Genomic DNA, 17,599 nt, shown 5'->3' with positions numbered 1-17,599 from the left:
GTTTTTTTTTTTTTTTTTTTTTGGAAAGAGAGAGGTTTTTGCTATAGGGCACATGCAATTACCAGAGAGAGAGAGAGAAAGAGGAACAGAGAGACAGAGAGAGAAACAGAGAGACAGAAAGCAAGAAATCACAATGGAGGCATGGCCATGCCGCAATCGCTTCTCTGTTCTCCTCTCAGGATTTTGGCCATGCATGCACACATACTTGGCGTGAGTTTCAAGCCACCAGGTCTGGGACTCAAACTGTGGTGGACCATGTGGGAATCCAGCACCTTAACTCCTAGGCCACCTTCTGGCTCCGTATGTGAATTCTTTTCTGAAAGCCTTCTTTTTCTGTTTTAAAGCAGTTACCCTAGCTTACTGTGAACCTTATGTTTGTGTGTACTAATATCACCCATTAAATTTGAAGTGACCGAAGGTCAAGACAATTCCTTGTTTCCCTTAATTCCTTTGTATCACTCAGTGCAAAGAACAGGACTCCACAAGAAGCTACTTCTTGAAATACGTATATTTTAAAGATTTATTTAATTTATTATCGTTATTTTAACTAGATATAGGGTATAGGGCACATACATGCACCAGAGAGAGAGAGAGAGAGAGAGAGCGAGCGAGAGAGCAAGCAAGCAAGTGAGCGAGGGAGAGCGAGAAAGTGAGAAAGCAAGCAAGCAAGCCATCAGGTCCAGGACTCACCATAGTCTGTCATGTCATGGAGCTCAGTGCCTTAACCACTACACCACCTGCTGGCCCTCTGAATATATTTTATAGAATTGAGGGGCCAGCAAGTGGCATGGTGGTTAAGGTGCTGGGCATTCCCACTTGGCCAACCATGGTTCAAGTCCCAGACCTGGCAGCTTGCTTTCTCACTTTCTTTCTCTCTCTCTCTGGTCAAATTAAAATAAATGAATGAATAAATAAAAATTTTAAAAAGAATTGAAATGACTGGTGAATACCAGCAAAATAAGTTTTGGACTTCTCACCAAGTTTGAAACTAAAATTTTGTCAAATTGTTAGTGTGATCAAAATAGAGGGATCATGGTAACAGCCCTGTATTACCTGGAATAAAATGAGGATGGATGTAAAGAGTGAGGCATTATTTACTTACTATATTTCATGAGATTACCACCATTACTGCTATCCATTGACCACTGTGTATCTTTCATCATGCTTTGAGCTGTCACATAGATTGGCTCACTTCATCCTCTCAGAAAACTTCTGGGGTTAGGGTTGTTGTTCTGAATTTTCAGTTGAAGTTTATAAATTTAAGCCTCATTCCCCAGATCAAATACCAGTTTAACAGCAGAGTCCATGGGAGCCTCAGTTAATCTCCAGAGTCTGAGATGGCAGTGGTTAAGGATTTATATTAAGGGAGAGATAGAAACCAGCAGATGGCATAATGGTTACGTTGCTGGACTCTCGCATGGTTGACAGTTCAAGTCCTGGACCCAGAGGCTTGAAACTCATGCCAGGTGTGAGTGTATGCATGCCCAAAATCCTGAGAGGAGAATGGAGGGGAAAGGGATTGTTGTGTGGCCATTGCCCCAGGGAGGGGGGTGATTTTTCACTTTCTGTCTGTCTCTCTCTGGCAAGCACATGTACCCTATAGCAAAACTCTCAAAAGAAAAAAAAAATTAAGGAAGGGGACAGATGCCCTGTCTTCATGACACATTAACAGATGGCATAATAGTTACATTGCAGGACTCCCATGTAGTTGACTGCAGTTTGAGTCCTGGACCCGGTAGCTTAAACTTCATGCCAGGTGCATGTGCGTGTATGCCCAAAATCTGTAGAGGAGAATGGAGGAGAAGGGATTGCAGCATGGCCATCCCCCCGAGGAGTGATTTCTCACTTTCTGTCTGTCTGTCTCTCTGTCTCTCCAGAGAGCGCATGCACTGTATAGCAAAAATACTTCTCAGAAAAAGTCAATGAAGTCACTTCTGTTGATATAAACGAATGTTTATTTAGCTTATTATTGAATCATGGGAAAAGTCATGACACATTTTTGCATAGAAATACATGTCATGACTTTTCCCACGATCCAAAATATAGAATTTTTGGGAAAATCCCTTAACATAATGAGTCTCAAGTTTTTTAACTTTAAGGATAAATATAGTGCTTACCAAATTTCATTAGCTCTAAAATGTCACTAATTTTAAGATATATCAGTACTTTATATACATAGAAAAAATAATGCCTCGACATAGGCATGATATTGATAGAAGGAACATCTTGATTTCTGAGATGTTACTTTTTTTAATATTTCTTTTTTTGAAATAATTAATTTTATTTTATTTATTAATTTAATTTGACCAGAGAGAGAAAGAGAAAATGAGAAAGCAAGCTGCCAGGTCCAGGATCAAACCACCATTAGCCATGTGGGAGTATCCAGAGCCTTACCCACCACGCCACCTCCTGGCCCCTTTAATATTTCTTAGATGGGAGGCTGGGAAGTGATGCAGTGGTAAACACAGTGCTCTGTGAGGCTGACCTACATGGGAAGATTCTGGGTTCATGTCCAGAGACCTCCCTGAGTATACCAGGTACCTATGCCTACGATCCCAGGCTGGCCAAGGCTGAGGGTAGGGTGTGGCACCAAGACACCATTATGGGGTCCCTGTCTGTCTTTTCTGTCCCTCTTTCTCATTTATGGCAAAACTAGAAAATGAACTTAAAAAAAAATCTTGGTAGAATTGATGAAATACTGTATGTTGTAAGTTTGCTGTAGGGGAGTTTATAAGATAATTTATGTAAAGCACTTAGAATAGGACCTGGTACATAGGAAGTGCTAAATAAATTATTAGATACATAACTATAAAATATTGATAATGCTCCAGTACAGAATCTAAGAAGCTCTTTGTAGCTGATGATGGAGAGGGATGGAATTTGTTGGAACAGTGGATATAATAGTATGAAATGACAAAAATAATTTTAAGAAAACAATGAAAATCATGCCGCTATCAACTCGGGGAGGTAAGAATTCACCAGTTGGGAGAACCATGAAGAACACTGGTCTGCTCCAATAGCTGTCATCAAATGGCTGCTCTACTGGAGGTCTGAGGCAGTCAAGGGCAAGGAGAAGGGAGCTATATTTAGGAGAGTGCTTTCACACCATTCCTCCCTGAATGATATGCTAAAGAGGGAAGGCTTGCTTCATGGGGGGTGGGGGGGACTGGAACAAATTAATACAATACCAGCCCTGCTCCTAATAGGAAATGCAATGGACCTGCTGAGATTTGTCTAAAGACAACAAGATTTGGGGGAAAAAAATGGCAATTTTTTTACCTTTGCATCAGTCTGGTATAATGACATTTTAACAATTCAACAGGAAAAAAAAAATCTGTATCCCTTTAGAAGCATTGCTTTAGTAGATAGTTAACATGGTTTGATCTTTTCCAGTTTTTCCTGGAAGTTATTCATATGGGAAGGAGGGTATCTTTACAGATAGAATCCCCTTCTTGTGGAGTTCCTGTAGTGTAGGAGTATTGTCAGGAGAGAATTCAGCAGACCCCTTGACTGTTTGCATGTATCATCATTGTCCTCTGAGCACTGTTACTTATGAATGGAAGGGCAGCTAACACTTGCTGAGAACTGACGGTGGGTCAGGCATTGTGCTACCCCTTCATGTCGTTATTTTGATAACCTATATGGTTTAATGGTTCATGCCAGACTAGATCCAGACTGGCCAGACACCAATCATAGCGCTGCTGCATGACAGCTTCGTGACCTGGGACTTGGTGCCCAAACACCCCAGTTTAGTTTCCTTGTATGTCAAATACAAACACCAACAACAATAATAAAACCATTTCATAGAGTTCAGATGAGAAATAAATTAGTTAATATATATAAAGCTTATATATTATATAATTATGTGTGTATACATATATAGTTATATATTTATGTATAATATATTGAGTCATTGGAAAAGTCATGACTTTTCTAATATATTTTCTTACACATATAAAATTATATTATATGTAAGTATAATTATACATATAATAGATATATGTATTATAAACTTATATAACTATTGTATTTATATTTTAAATATATAACATATGTTTATATAATATATATCAGTATATATATAATAGCCTTATATAATGCATGTATATTAAATAGACATAATACATTATATTTGCATAATGTTATACATATAATAGATATATGTATGATATACTCATATAATCATATGTATTTATATTTTAAATATATAACATATGTTTATATAATATATATCAGTATATATATAATAGCCTTATATAATGCATGTATGTTAAATAGACATAATACATTATATATGCATAATGTTATAATTATACATGTAAGTATATAGTATATATTACTACATACTTTTTATATATATGATATATATAAAAATAGTAAGTACAATTAAACCATTTGCCCAGACCAGTGTCCTAAAATGTTTTCACTATTTTTTTCCTAGTAATTTCATGGTTTTAAGTCTGACATTTAAGTCTTGAATCTACTTGGATTAAAGATATGGTAAGACATACCACAGGATGAATTCCTGTCATCGGCATCAACATGGATAATCCCAGAGGAAATCATCTACCTGAAATAAGCCAGGCACTAAAACACAAATACAGTCTGTTTTTACTCATTAGCGGAAGCTAAAAGGCTTAGCATTCACATAGCAGTGAAGTCAGATATTTTCCACAGGTGATAGAAAACCATTCATGGTTTTTAAGCAAGCAAAATCCAACCATATGTAACAAAATGACTGTAAACTGTGTGAAGCATGTATAGGAGACACTATCAGCTGTGGGAAGCATGTATAGTTGACACTATCAGCTGTGGGAAGCCTGTATAGTTGACACTATCAGCTGTGGGAAGCCTGTATAATTGACACTATCAGCTGTGGGAAGCCTGTATAGTTGACACTATCAGCTGTGGGAAGCCTGTATAGTTGACACTATCAGCTAAAGTAGCCACTACCAGCTGTGGAAAGCGTGTATAGGAGACACTACCAGCTGTGGGAAGCGTGTATAGGAGACACTACCAGCTGTAGGAAGCGTGTATAGGAGACACTACCAGCTGTGGGAAGCGTGTATAGGAGACACTACCAGCTGTGGGAAGCGTGTATAGGAGACACTGTCAGCTGTGGGAAGAATCTCCAGGAGACACTGTAAGCTGTGGGAAGAATGCATAGAAAAGAACATATAGGTTTGGGGGAATAGTAGTTAAGGGACTGATAACAAGAGCCCAGAGATCTCAGAAATAACTTCTAGAAATTAGTGTTTGAATACAAGTGTGGACTGAGAAGTAATCAATATTTTGGGGTGGGTGATGACATTATAGAAAAAAGAACCCAAGAAAAGGAAGGGAAGCATGGATTCAGTGTGGGGCATATTGCACTGAGTTTGCTGGGTCTGTAAACACAGGCATTGCCTCATTAATGAGGTCCTGAGAGTGGCAACTATGAGGATGGATGGACAGCAGGGAGGGAGGTATATGCTGAGGATAGAGACCTGGGGGGAGAGAGACAGCATTTTGGGAATTGCTCAGTGGAAAGTTGAAGCAAGTAAAATCATGGAAACCAAAGAATAAGAGAATCTCAGCAAAGAAGTGTGTCTTGCCAAGGCTGCTGTGAGGCTGAGAGGTCAGCTATAGGAGTGACAGGTAAGGACAGATGTGGGACAGATGATGGGCAAAGTCCCACCCAGTTTCTGTGCTGGCCCTTCTTTTGGAAGTTCTTCAGATTTTCCCAAGAGCAAATGATGCTACAAGGTAAACTGGCCAACTTGAAGAAATCCTTTTATTCAGAAAAGCATCACCAGAGGCTGACTCCTGCTTTTCTGTGGGTATAAATTTGGTACTGTCATTGCAAACTCTAAGCATTTAAATCTTTAGGAAACACTTGTGTGTGATTAGATATACAGAATATATAAAATTCAGAAGGTTCTCTGAATTTAAGTTATCCTCCTAAACAGTAGACTTACAGGATCAAGGTTATAAAAATGAGGGCAAGACATAGTGATAATATTCATATTTATATGTCAAATTGGGATGGAGATAAACAATGTGGTGGCTGCAATTGGGTTATAAGAGATAGAGGAGTGTGTTTGCACATGTATGTATGCACGCACGTATGCACGCACACATGATCACACATGAAAGACAGACACATGAGCTCAACGATGCATTAAGTGGCAAAGTTTCAATTGAGGTTTTCTAGAATGATTTCAACTTAAGCATCCTTTCCAAGCTTGTAATAGCATAAATGTAAAAAAATTCAAGTTTGGAGCCAGCAGGTGGGATGGTGGTTAAGACACAGGACTCCCCCACTGTGGTTCAAGTTCTGGACCTGGCAGCTTGAAAATCACACTGGACGCCTGTGTGCCCAAAATCTCAGGAGCAGGGATTGTAATGTGGCCATCTCCCCCTTCCCTTGCCCGGGGGGGATGATCTCTCACTTTCCCCTCTCTCTTTCTGTCTCTCTCTAGCAAGTATACATGCCCTATAGTAAAAGCCTAAAAAAGAAAGAGAAATTCAAATTTTAAAACGTTTTGTGAGTGATCATTATTGATGCCATTCCAAATCCTGGCATTTCAGCTATCACGATTCTTTTGGCAAAAGGAAATTGACATTGTGAGCTTTTAGGACTGCAACCATTTTAGTTTGGGGACATTGACCCGAATCAACAATTTGTCAGAGACTTCACAGAGACAGAGGCATGTTCTGCACTACGTCAATATAGACAGATTTACAAATAGACTCCAGTCATCGGAACCTTGCGCTTCTTCACTTGACTCCTTTCGCCCTCAGAGAATGGGAGCATTGCTCAGTGCCTGTGCTGCGGGTTGCTACTCAGCTCTGACTGCCGCTAGCTTTCTTGGAAATGATTCAAAACAGATAAAAGGAGAAGTTTTCTGCATCGGGGAGTTCACGTGGTGGCGGTGTAAGCAGTTAGAAAGATGCCACCGTTGTGGTTATGCTTGGCCTCTGCGATAAGGATGAGCAGAAGCCTCCGTGGCACTTTGTTGCTGGCCTCTGACCTGCATCTTCCTTCTCTTCTCTGTGCTTTGAGCAGCAGCCGCAGAACATTCTCCACTGGGCTCAAGGGTGAGCCAATTTGGTGATTTAAACAAACCAAGAAAACTTGACCTTTTGCTCCTTTCCCTGAACCCCCAAACTTCCTCACCTCCTGTTTAGCTTCACAATCCCTGATGGAACCACACCACCTCCATTAGATGTCTCTCTTGTCGCACTGCAACCTTGCGAAATGAATAGGGGTTGACTCAGAAATGGAAGTAAAACTGCTTTTCCCACCTTGCAGTCTGGCTGCCTTGGCCTTTAATAAAAATTAAATGGCATTCCAGATCTTTGTGTTTTGAATGTTATGTAGATGGAATCTTCTTAATACCTGAAGAAACAGAAGTAGGAATTGAAAACTTCTACACTAGTATTCCTGAGATTCTTTATAAATAGATCAATTTAGTTAGATGGCCACCTGTCTCATTAACCTTTTATATTAGCTTTTTCTCTAACTACTGTTCAAAACTAAGTATGGAGGGCTAGATAACACTTTTATTTATTTTTTTAAGAGAGATTTTTTGCTATAGGGCATTGCTCTCGCCAGAGAGATAGAAAGTGAGAAATCACACTCCAGGGGGGATGACTACACTGCAATCCCTTCTCCTCCATTCTCCTCTTGAGATTTTGGGCACACATGCACATGTGCCCAGTGTGAGTTTTAAGCTGCCAGGTCTGACTCTTTTTTTTTTTTGCAGAGATTTTCACTGTAGGGCGCATGCGCTCGCCAGACAGACAGAGAGAGACATAGAGACAGAAAGCAAGAAATCACCCCCCAGGGGGGATGGTCACACCGCAATCCCTTCTCCTCTCGGGATCTTGGGCACGCACGCACACGCGCCCGGCGTGAGTTTTAAGCCACCGGGTCCGGGACACAACCACGGTCAACTACATGGGAGTCCAGCGACATAGCCATTACGCTAACTGCTGGTTCCCAGGTCTGACTCTTGAACCGCTGTCAACTATGTCAGAATGTAGTGAGGAAACCATTATACTGTATGATGGTTTCTATAGAATACTTCTTAAGAGTAAAATAGAGAAAAAATGTTACAGTTAATACAGGTAGCTATTGGGTTGTGATTTTTTGTTTTGTTACATCCCCATGTGCACGTGTGTACAGGGTCACAGTGGATTCAGAATCAGCAGTCTTAGATGGTGCTATCCTAGTGATTCAGGATGGTGTTTCTTCTAGTCTGTAAAAATATCCGCAGTGTCCAGCATCGTGACCACGTGTAACCTGCCCAGTTATCCAGCAGGGTATTAGAGTAGGCCAATACTTGCTGCTGCCACAGTGTTTGCTCAGAGAAGCTATTTTTAGGTTTTATTTTTACTTATTTTTTAGCTCATGAAAGCTAGCCTTAAAGGGAGGAACTTCTGGGCTAAGGAGTTGAGCCTTCACAGCACAGAGGCTTATCTCTTCTGACTTAAAGACAAGGAGGTCTATAACCCTTTCCCTCAATCATGCAGACAAGAGACTTTTATCATTTTTAATGGAGGCAGAGGTCTGTGGATTCACCTTGGAGGAAGGTCTCCACCAATTTTCTCTCCCATGTGACCTCGCACTTTAGAACAATATGAGTAAGACCTATGGAGCCCCACAGCCAAGAGAAAGACTGTACTTTAATCTCCAAACCATACTGGATGGCAACATGATAGTAATTGGTATCTTGATTTTTTAAAGTGTCTGAGGGACTAGTAGATGGTGTAATGGTTATGTCACTGGACTCCCACATAGTTGACATTGGTTCAATTCCCAGACCCAGCAGCTTGAAACTCACACTGGACATGTGTGCATGCATACCCAAGATCATGAGAGGAGAATGGAGGAGAAGGGATTGCCACATGGCCATCCCCCCAGGGGGTGATTTCTCACTTTGTGTCTCTGTCTCTCTCTGGTCCACAGGTGCCCCAAAGAAAAAAAAAAAAAAAAAAAAAAAAAGAAAAGCACCTGGGCTTGTGGCTCCTTCCTGGGCTGCTTTGTTCTTTTGCTCAGGCCTGTGGTGCCAGCAGGATGGGCAAGTGTCACAGTCTTCATACTGCCAGGAAGCTCTGTAGTCACCAACGGGACCAAAAATAGATGATAAACAGTATAAGAAATCCCATTTGGGTACAGCCCTGAAATCCAACCCTTTTGGAGGTTCTTCCATGCCAAGGGAATTGTGCTGGAGAAAATAGGGGTTGAAGTTAAACAACCAAATTCTGCCATCAGAAAGTGCGTCAGGGTCCAGCTAATCGAGAATGGCAAGAAGATCACAGCTTTTGTACTCAACAATTGTTGCTTGAACTTTATTGAGGAAAACGAAGTTTTGGTTGCTGGATTTGGTCGAAAAGGTCATGCTGTTGGTGACATTCCTGGAGTCAGATTTAAGGTTGTCAAAGTAGCCAATGTCTCTCTCTTGGCTCTATACAAAGGCAAGAAGAAAAGACCAAAATCATAAATTTTGATGGTGAAAACACAGTAGAAATAAATTTTCATATGATAAAAAAAAGAAAAAGAAAACATCTGAGAAATGGAAGTGAATGAATATATGGCAGTGTCGAGAGTTAAGAAGGAAAAGCCTGTTGACCTCCAGCCACTCCAGGGTCCATGCTGGTAATACCTAGTGAAGAATCACATGGTCACGCCGGAACTGCACTCCAATTCTCTACAGTTGTTCTTAGTTTTACTTTTATTTGTGCCGTTATTTATTTCACTTGCGATTACTATTGAGTAAACCATGTGTCCTTCCTTCCATGGGTTGAGTTATAATTTCCACCATGGCTGTGTCCTTCCTGGAGTAAAAAGGCCTATCCTCATGAACTCTGAGCAGGTGGCTCTGTTATTGGTGTCACTGTGCTGATGTAGGACGGTGGACCAGAATAGCATGTTTTCTGGAGAGGCTGATTCTCATTGGTGACACTACCACTTAGAAATGTCCCAACTGCAGAGTAAGTGAGACCTGATCCTCCTTTTCTTATTTCTCTTTTTTTCTTTTTCTCAAGTTTATTTCTCTGATGAGTGAGAGACAGACCTCCACTAGGGTCTTCACACTGCACCCCACCAGCAGCTTCCACCAGCCTGGATCACTGTCATACACATGTGCCCAGGTGTTCAGGGGGACCTGGGACGGGAACTCTGCACCTTCCCGTGTGGGTTCAGGTGCATTTCTGCTGAGCTGCCATCTGGCCCTATCTTCATCTCTTAGCATGAGAACAGCAAACCTGCTAGTGCTGCCTGGGGTGGTAGCAGGCGGCTAGTGGCTGAGTATTCATGCTGAAAGGCTGCACTGCTCATGGCCCTTAGGAAAGGAGAGGAACAGGGAATGACCATCTAATGCATGACTGTTTGGCTTTCTTCTGTCTGACACTCTTAAGTCTTTGGCCTCTCTAGTTTTTTAGAAGGGTGAACTAGGCAGTGACATCTTATTATTTTTTTCTTCCTCTTAACAGCACTGAACAGTGTTGGTGGAGAAGTAGTTTGGAAAAAGACTACAATGTGGTTTATAATATACACTATAAATATATAAATATTATATAAATATAATGTATAAAACATAGAAATATAAGCATATTTATATTATATAAATTTATGTATTATATAAATGTTCATATATAATATATAAATATAAATGTGAATATATAGATTATATGTTATACGTTCATATACCTTCTGTGGCTAGAATGAAGACTTAAATATATAGTAATTAATGTACGTATATATCTGCATCTTTGTGCAGTACCCTCTACCATGCTCTTCCCGGGTTAGCTGTGTTGAAGCTGAGCAAATGTCACAAAGAGAAATGCCACAGTAAAAATACTTTCCGGCATTGACTTTGCCTTGTATTGGATCAGTCTACAAACTGAGGTCCAAACATCCCTGATATCAGCCATTGCTTATTTAACAGTAAATATACAGTATTTGTGATCAGAGATATTTGGGTTGATTGTTACTTTGGCTCTGGTAGAAGAAAGATTATTATCCCTGTCCATTAGTGAGAGGATTTTAGAATCCATTCCAGAATTTCATCTCAAGCTGGATAAAATTCTCTCATCCTGTTCTTCTAAGAGAGAATTATATATTTAATTTTTTTCTGGAAATTACTGGTTTTTTTCTTTTTTTTAGGAAAGATTTTGAAAGACAAAGATGTTGATAAATATATAAAGACTAGAACATAATTGGCACACTATAGAGTTATCAGAGTTTGGGTAAAGAAGTAAAATCCATATACCAGTTGAGGACTCTTAGTCTTTGAGGCCTAAATTTATCTTTTTTTAATCAAGAGATTTTTGCTATAGGGTACGTGCATTCACTGGTGAGACAGAGAGAGACAGGGAGATAGAAAGCAAGAAATCAGCCCCCGGGGGATGGCCATGTCACAATCCCTTCTCCTCTATTCTCCTCTCCAGACTTTGGGCACACACGCACATGCGCCCAACCTGAGTTTCAAGTTGCCGCGTCCAGGACTTGAGCTGTGGTCAGCCATGTGGGAGTCCAGTGACATAACCATTATGCCATCTGCTGATCCTGACAATATAGACCTAAATTGTCTATATTATTATCTATGTCTTTATCTATGTCTATATATTATATGATCTATTTTCATCTATATTCTATGTCCCATAAAGCTTAAATACTTCTTTAAGATTTTTAAGTTCTCTGGGGGCTTATTTTTTCATGGTTATTATGAAAACCTTTGTTGACATCTCTCTCTCATTGTATTGATCATAACCTAATCAAGTTTTGGGTACTGATTCACTCACATTCACATATATACATACACTTTCCACAAAATAAAGACCTACTAAAATGCACGTGCGCGTGTGCACACGCGCACACACACACACACACACACACATGCACAGTCAACGTCTTGTTTTAGTACACATAATTTGCTAATCATATCATATACTCCATGACCTCGTGTTTTATTTTGGATATCCTCCTTCTTAAAAGATGTTTTTTAATGTATGTGATGGGAGTGTCATATCTTTGTCTTCGTGTAAATTCAGTCCTTGATACAATCCTGTGTTCAAATTGGCATCTCTAGTCTCTGATTTTTCCATAATATGTACTGTCTCAGAAGTCAAAGTGACCCCTGCCAGCCTCTCCATGTCATGGCATGTAGCTTCTCATGGAGACTCAGGAATCCCATGCCCTTCCTTTGGGTGATAGACATGTGGTTGGAGTGATGTTTCCACTGGTCTCCAAAGTTCCTGTTGGGCCTTCTGCCATGTGGAGCCCCATCATGAGTTTCCCAGCTCCTGTCTCCTTCCTGAATCTTCTCTTCCTTCTGCAGCCAGAAAGCTGCAGAACAGCACTCTGCCCTCCCACTTAGCCACAGAGCAGTTTCCCCCTTCCCTGCAGCTGGGGGTGCTCTGCACTGAGTTCACTCATCTGCTTGAATCAAAGGCATTGCCCTCTTTTTAAAAATTTTTTAAGATTTTTTTTCCCTTTTTCCATAGGTGTGCACACACATCTGAGAGAGTTGGAGAGTGAGAAAAATTGAAAAATCACTAACAGAGGGGGTGGCCACACCACAATCCGTTTTCCAATATTCTTGGGATTGAAGGCCTGCATGTACATGCACTGGGTGTGATTCTTCAAGCCCTTGGGTCTGAGATTTGAACTGCTCAGTCAACCATGTGGGAGCTAGCAGTGTCTTAACCACCATTCTACCCACTGGCCCAGCGTTGCCCTCTTTTAGAGCAATTCTGGTGCCAGCTAGTACAATGTGTTTTCTCTCGTATCAGTAATAATGGGAAGTGTGATCATCATACGAGAGTATATTAAATGTAGAAATAATAAATATTAGGAATATTACTAAGTATAATTATATAAACAGAGCAAAGCCAATGAGATGAAGATGGGTGAAGAGCCCCCAAATTGTCACATGTCGGGAGGGGTAACTCCTCCTAGAGTTAGGTAATTACAGAATAGATTTTGAAAGAAATATTGAAAGAAGGTCATCTTGGGATTGTTAAAAACAACTGGCAGAATAACTAGACATACTTTTAGGATGAGTCTGTATTGGCTAAGGGGGGAGGGTCAGAAGTCTTGTAGAACTTTTTGATGTTTCTCACCTTGACTTTCCAGTCATCCTGTCCTTGTGCCATGAGGAATGGAAATGCGAATCAAGCTGCTCTCTACTTCTGCAAGAGAAGCAGCATAGTATTGCATTTAAGAACAGCTTTAGAGAGGAGCCAGCAGGTGGTGGCATGGTCATTGAGGTGTTGGACTCCCACATGGTTCGAATCCCAGACCTGCCAGCTTGGTCTCCCACTTTCTTTCTCTCTGAGTGCACGTGCCCTATAGCAAATTAAATAATAATCATAATAAATAAAGTTGAGTAAATCTTTAAAAAAAAAAAACAGCTTTAGAGAAAAACGCACCTGGATTTGTTATTGTTTTTATTATTGGGACAGTAAGTGAGAGTTGAGATTTGGTGTGTATTTTAGAAACAGAATGGGCATCGGAAAAAACCTGGAGGTTATATATGCATTCATGGCTTCCATCCTAATAAGAAGGAAACCAAGACACAGGTAGAATATTTTCTTCAAGGTCACAGCTCTAGTTAGTGAGGAGCAGAGTTTAGGACCAGCGACTTCTCACTCCTTATCTATGACAATGCCCACTATACCCATGGCTGTGCTGTGCCCCAGACATCAGAGTCGTGGCCATGATTATGTGCTACAGCTGTCCCTAGAATGTCTGGTTGATGTGCTGAGCATCTGGGAGCCTGTGCCCTAGCAGGGCAGAGGCTGAGAGGTACAGGGTGCAGGGAGCTGACTCAGGAGACATCCTGGTGCTGACTTTCTTGGTCACATCATTACCACTGAGCTCCCTAAGAAGCAACTCAAAGTGAATGCTGGTCTAGAAAGACCTAGAAACGTTCTTTTGGAGAAAATGTAATCAAAGACAGAAAATTGCAGATTTCTAGTGTTGTAATTTTAAAAATATGGTGCTAATTGGAGCTATTTCTAGTGGTGTGACATATTTCTGTGTGTGTGATTTTTTTTCCTCCACCTTTCTGTGCAGGATTTTCATAAAGAGTGAGACGTCTGAAGGAGATTGGTAAAATATGATCAGATCTGAAATTGGCTAGCTATTAGGGACCAACAGAAATGCCATGCTTCTAGGACACCATGGATTTATGAACTCTGAGTGAATGAATGAATGCATGCTCAGGGAAAATGGGGGAAATGCCTGTTCTCATGCCTTCCTGTTTGAAAACAACAGGAGACCAGTGAGATGGGTGTACTATCTGATAAATGTGTTTTCAAAATTCCAAGATATTCTTTAATAGTATTTCTGTGTTCCCTAATAGCTAGCAGCTCTCACTAGTTGAAATTTTCTGTAACTTAGAAACAAACCCCACCATTCAGATCAGCAGATGGCTTAATGGTTATGTCGCTGGACTCCCACATTGTCAACTGTGGTTCGAGTCCCAGGTCCAGCAGCTTGAAACATGCTAGGAACATGTGTATACATGCCCCAAATCCTGAGAGGAGACTGGAATAGAAGGGATTGTGGTGTGGCCATCCCCCTTTGAAGGTGATTTCTCTCTCTCTGTCTCTGTTTCTCCAGTGAGTGCATGCTCCCTATAGTTAAAAATCTCTCTTAAAAAATTTAACAAAATTAAAATGATGGATAATCTGAGAAGAAATGTTTCTATGGCCTATATCAAAAAATGATTTAACTTAAAGAATTATGACAAAAATCAACAAGAAATGACAAACATCTCAGTCGAAAAACATGCAAAACTGTGACTCTCGGCAGTTCAGTTAAAGGACTAAAAGTGTGATTATCTTAAAGCCTGATCTACCTAGGAAGGTTCCAGGCTCACGTCTAGAGACCTCCTTGAGAATCCCAGGCACACGTGTGGCAGTGATCCAGGGCTGGTCTAGGGTGGAATGTGGCATCAAGGCTCTGTTGGAAATGCTCTGTCTGTGTCTGTCTCTTTGCCTCTCCTGGAAGACATAAACAAACTTCTGAGGACTAGAAATGGTCAAAAAGTAAACAAAGATAACAACAACAAAAAAACTGTGCTCATTATTTAAGAAGTGTATTTATTTCTTTTTTTGATGAAAGAAACAGAGACAAATGGACACCCCCAAGAGAATGGATCCGTGCCCCACAAGTCACCTCCATGATGTACCCTTTAAAATTTGTCTATAGTTTTGACCCAGACAGTAAAGCTCTTGGGATTTACCTTGACATAGTTATTGTATGTGGGAAATTTGAACAAGATCTTTTTTTTTTAAAGTAAAATTTTTATTTTTATTTATTTTTTAGCTTTACTTTAGGACACATATTCTTGCCAGAAAAGACAAAGAGGGAAAGCGAGAAGTCACCCCTTGTGTGTGTGTGTGTGGGGGGGAATAGCGATATCTTAGTCCCTTCTCCTTCAATATCCTTGAGATTTTTGGCATGCACGCACATGTGCCTGGCATGATTTTCAAGCCAGTGGGCCTGGGACTTGAAGCAGATGCTGACCATGCGGGATCTAGCACATTAACCTCCATACCACCTGCAGGTCCATTAAAAGTAAATATTTTAAAATAATCCAGAGATGTCCCGAAATGGAGAATAGATTTAGCAAAATGGAACACGTTTTGGCACGCAGACATTGTACCAAATGCGGTCACCTTTTTCTGTTCCAGAATGTGATGAACTTCAGTAAGATCTGCTTGTGCAGACATAAAAAGCTGTCTGTGATGATGTAACATTCAAGAAGCAAGTTACAAAACAACATGGAGTATAGCGATTCCTAGTCGTTTTTTCCTTTATGTTTGAATTTTTTCTATTTAGAGTTACAACAGAAGAAGAGATGGCATTTTCTTGGTTGTGTATCTGAGGCAGCAGTAGAAGGGACTTGGGATTTATTGACATCTTATGTTGGGTAGACTTGAGCTCATGCATGATGTTAGGCTGAATGGAAGGACAGATTCATTTAGAAACACAGGAAGAGGCCACGGGCAGCAGGCCAGGCAATCAAATGGTAAATGTCTGTTTGCTTAACAGTCACTGAGTACCTAATATACCCAAAGCACTGTGATAGGTGGCATGACCTTCTTGATGCTTAAAGACAGTAAGGGGATTCATTAACAAAATGCTCCAGCAGTTCTGAGGAGGGGAGAATTCTTTTGCATTTGGGATGCAGCAGAGGAGGTGGTATTAGAATTAAAACAAGATGGTCAGAGTGCTGAGACTGCTGTTGAACTGCATGAACAGTAAGCAAAATCACTAATGTAAGCTAGATGCTTTTTCCAGAGCATTATTCTTTAAAAAAAAAAAATTTTTTTTTGGAGAGGTTTTTCCTATACAGCACGTGCACTTGCCAGACAGACAGAGACAGAGAGACAAAGCGAGAAATCACCCCCAGGAGGGATGGCCACACTGCAGTCCTTTCTCCTCCATTCTCCTCTTGGGATCTTGGGCATGCACAGTCACGTACCTGATGTGAGTTTTAAGCCACTGGGTCTGGGACTCGAACCATGGTTGACTACATGGGAGTCCAGCGACATAGCCATTACGCTAACTGCTGGTCCCTTAAAAAAATATTTATTTAACTTTATTTGTTCATTTATTTTAATTTGACTTGAGAAAGACACACAAAAAGGAGAGGGAAAGTGAGGAAACAAGCCACAAGGTCCAGGAATTGAACCATGGTCAGTCACGTGGCAGTGTCCAGCCCCTTAACAGCCATGCCACCTGCTGGTCTCTGGAGCATTATTCTTTTTTAATGTGAAATTCTGGCCCTGCCTGAGTGGTGCAGGCTGCAGCCTGCTGAGCGGCAGTACTGAAAGCCACATGGCCTCCTGTGGGTGCAGATCTCCTGTTGGCTTGGAAGACACCAGTATGTCCAAGATTTGGGGGGGCTGGATATCTGGAGAAAGGGGATCACGGGTGATAACTCTATTGAGGTTGCTTGTCTCTCTCAGTTTGCACATGCACACGTGTGTGCTCATGCTCTCTCTCCCGAATAAAACAAAATAAAACTTAAAAAAAAATTAAAACTTAAAAAAATAAAGGGGGTGGGGGCAGGTGGTGGCATGGTGGTTCAGGCATTTAGATCCCACATGGCCAATTGTGCAGTTTAAGTCCTTGACCTGGTGACTTGAAAAACCACATCAGGTGTGTGTGTGTTTGTGTGCCCAAGATCCCAAAAAGAGAAATGGAGACAGGATTGTGGCATGACCATTCCCACAGGGAGTACTTTCTCACTTTTCTTCTCTCTTTCTCTGCATCTCTCCAAGCACATGTGTCCTTTAATTAAATAATAATAAAGTGAACTTTTTATTAAAGTACAACATGGATACTTAATTGCACAAGTCATAACTGCACACCTGATGGACTTTCAAAAACTGGTCACATCCAGAATAAGATTCAAAACACTAGCTGGCCCCCGGAGCTTCCCTCAGGTGCCCTTCCAAGTCACTGGTGTTCTCAGGGTAACCACCATGCCTACCGGAAATTCCATAGAGCAGATATATCTGCTTTTTCAAAATTATACTTAATATAGTCTTTTGTGCCTGGCTTATCATTTCTGAGATTTATCTGTGTTGTCGT

The 17,599-nt window shown here is 40.7% G+C and overlaps 1 protein-coding gene and 1 pseudogene across 2 annotated transcripts in view; both read left to right on the top strand.

Moving 5' to 3' along the window:
- The window catches only part of RNF150 (ring finger protein 150), a 320,502-nt gene that overhangs the window by 27,216 nt on the left and 275,687 nt on the right, over positions 1-17,599 (top strand). The window lies entirely within an intron of this gene.
- Positions 8,997-9,533, top strand: LOC102474898 (40S ribosomal protein S23 pseudogene; annotated as a pseudogene).

Source organism: Tupaia chinensis, unplaced genomic scaffold (genome assembly GCF_000334495.1).
Source record: "Tupaia chinensis unplaced genomic scaffold, TupChi_1.0 Scaffold000127_2, whole genome shotgun sequence".
Lineage (NCBI taxonomy): Eukaryota > Metazoa > Chordata > Mammalia > Scandentia > Tupaiidae > Tupaia > Tupaia belangeri.
The sequence above is the reverse complement of the archived record's forward strand: the minus strand, read 5'-3'. Positions and strand labels throughout refer to the sequence as shown.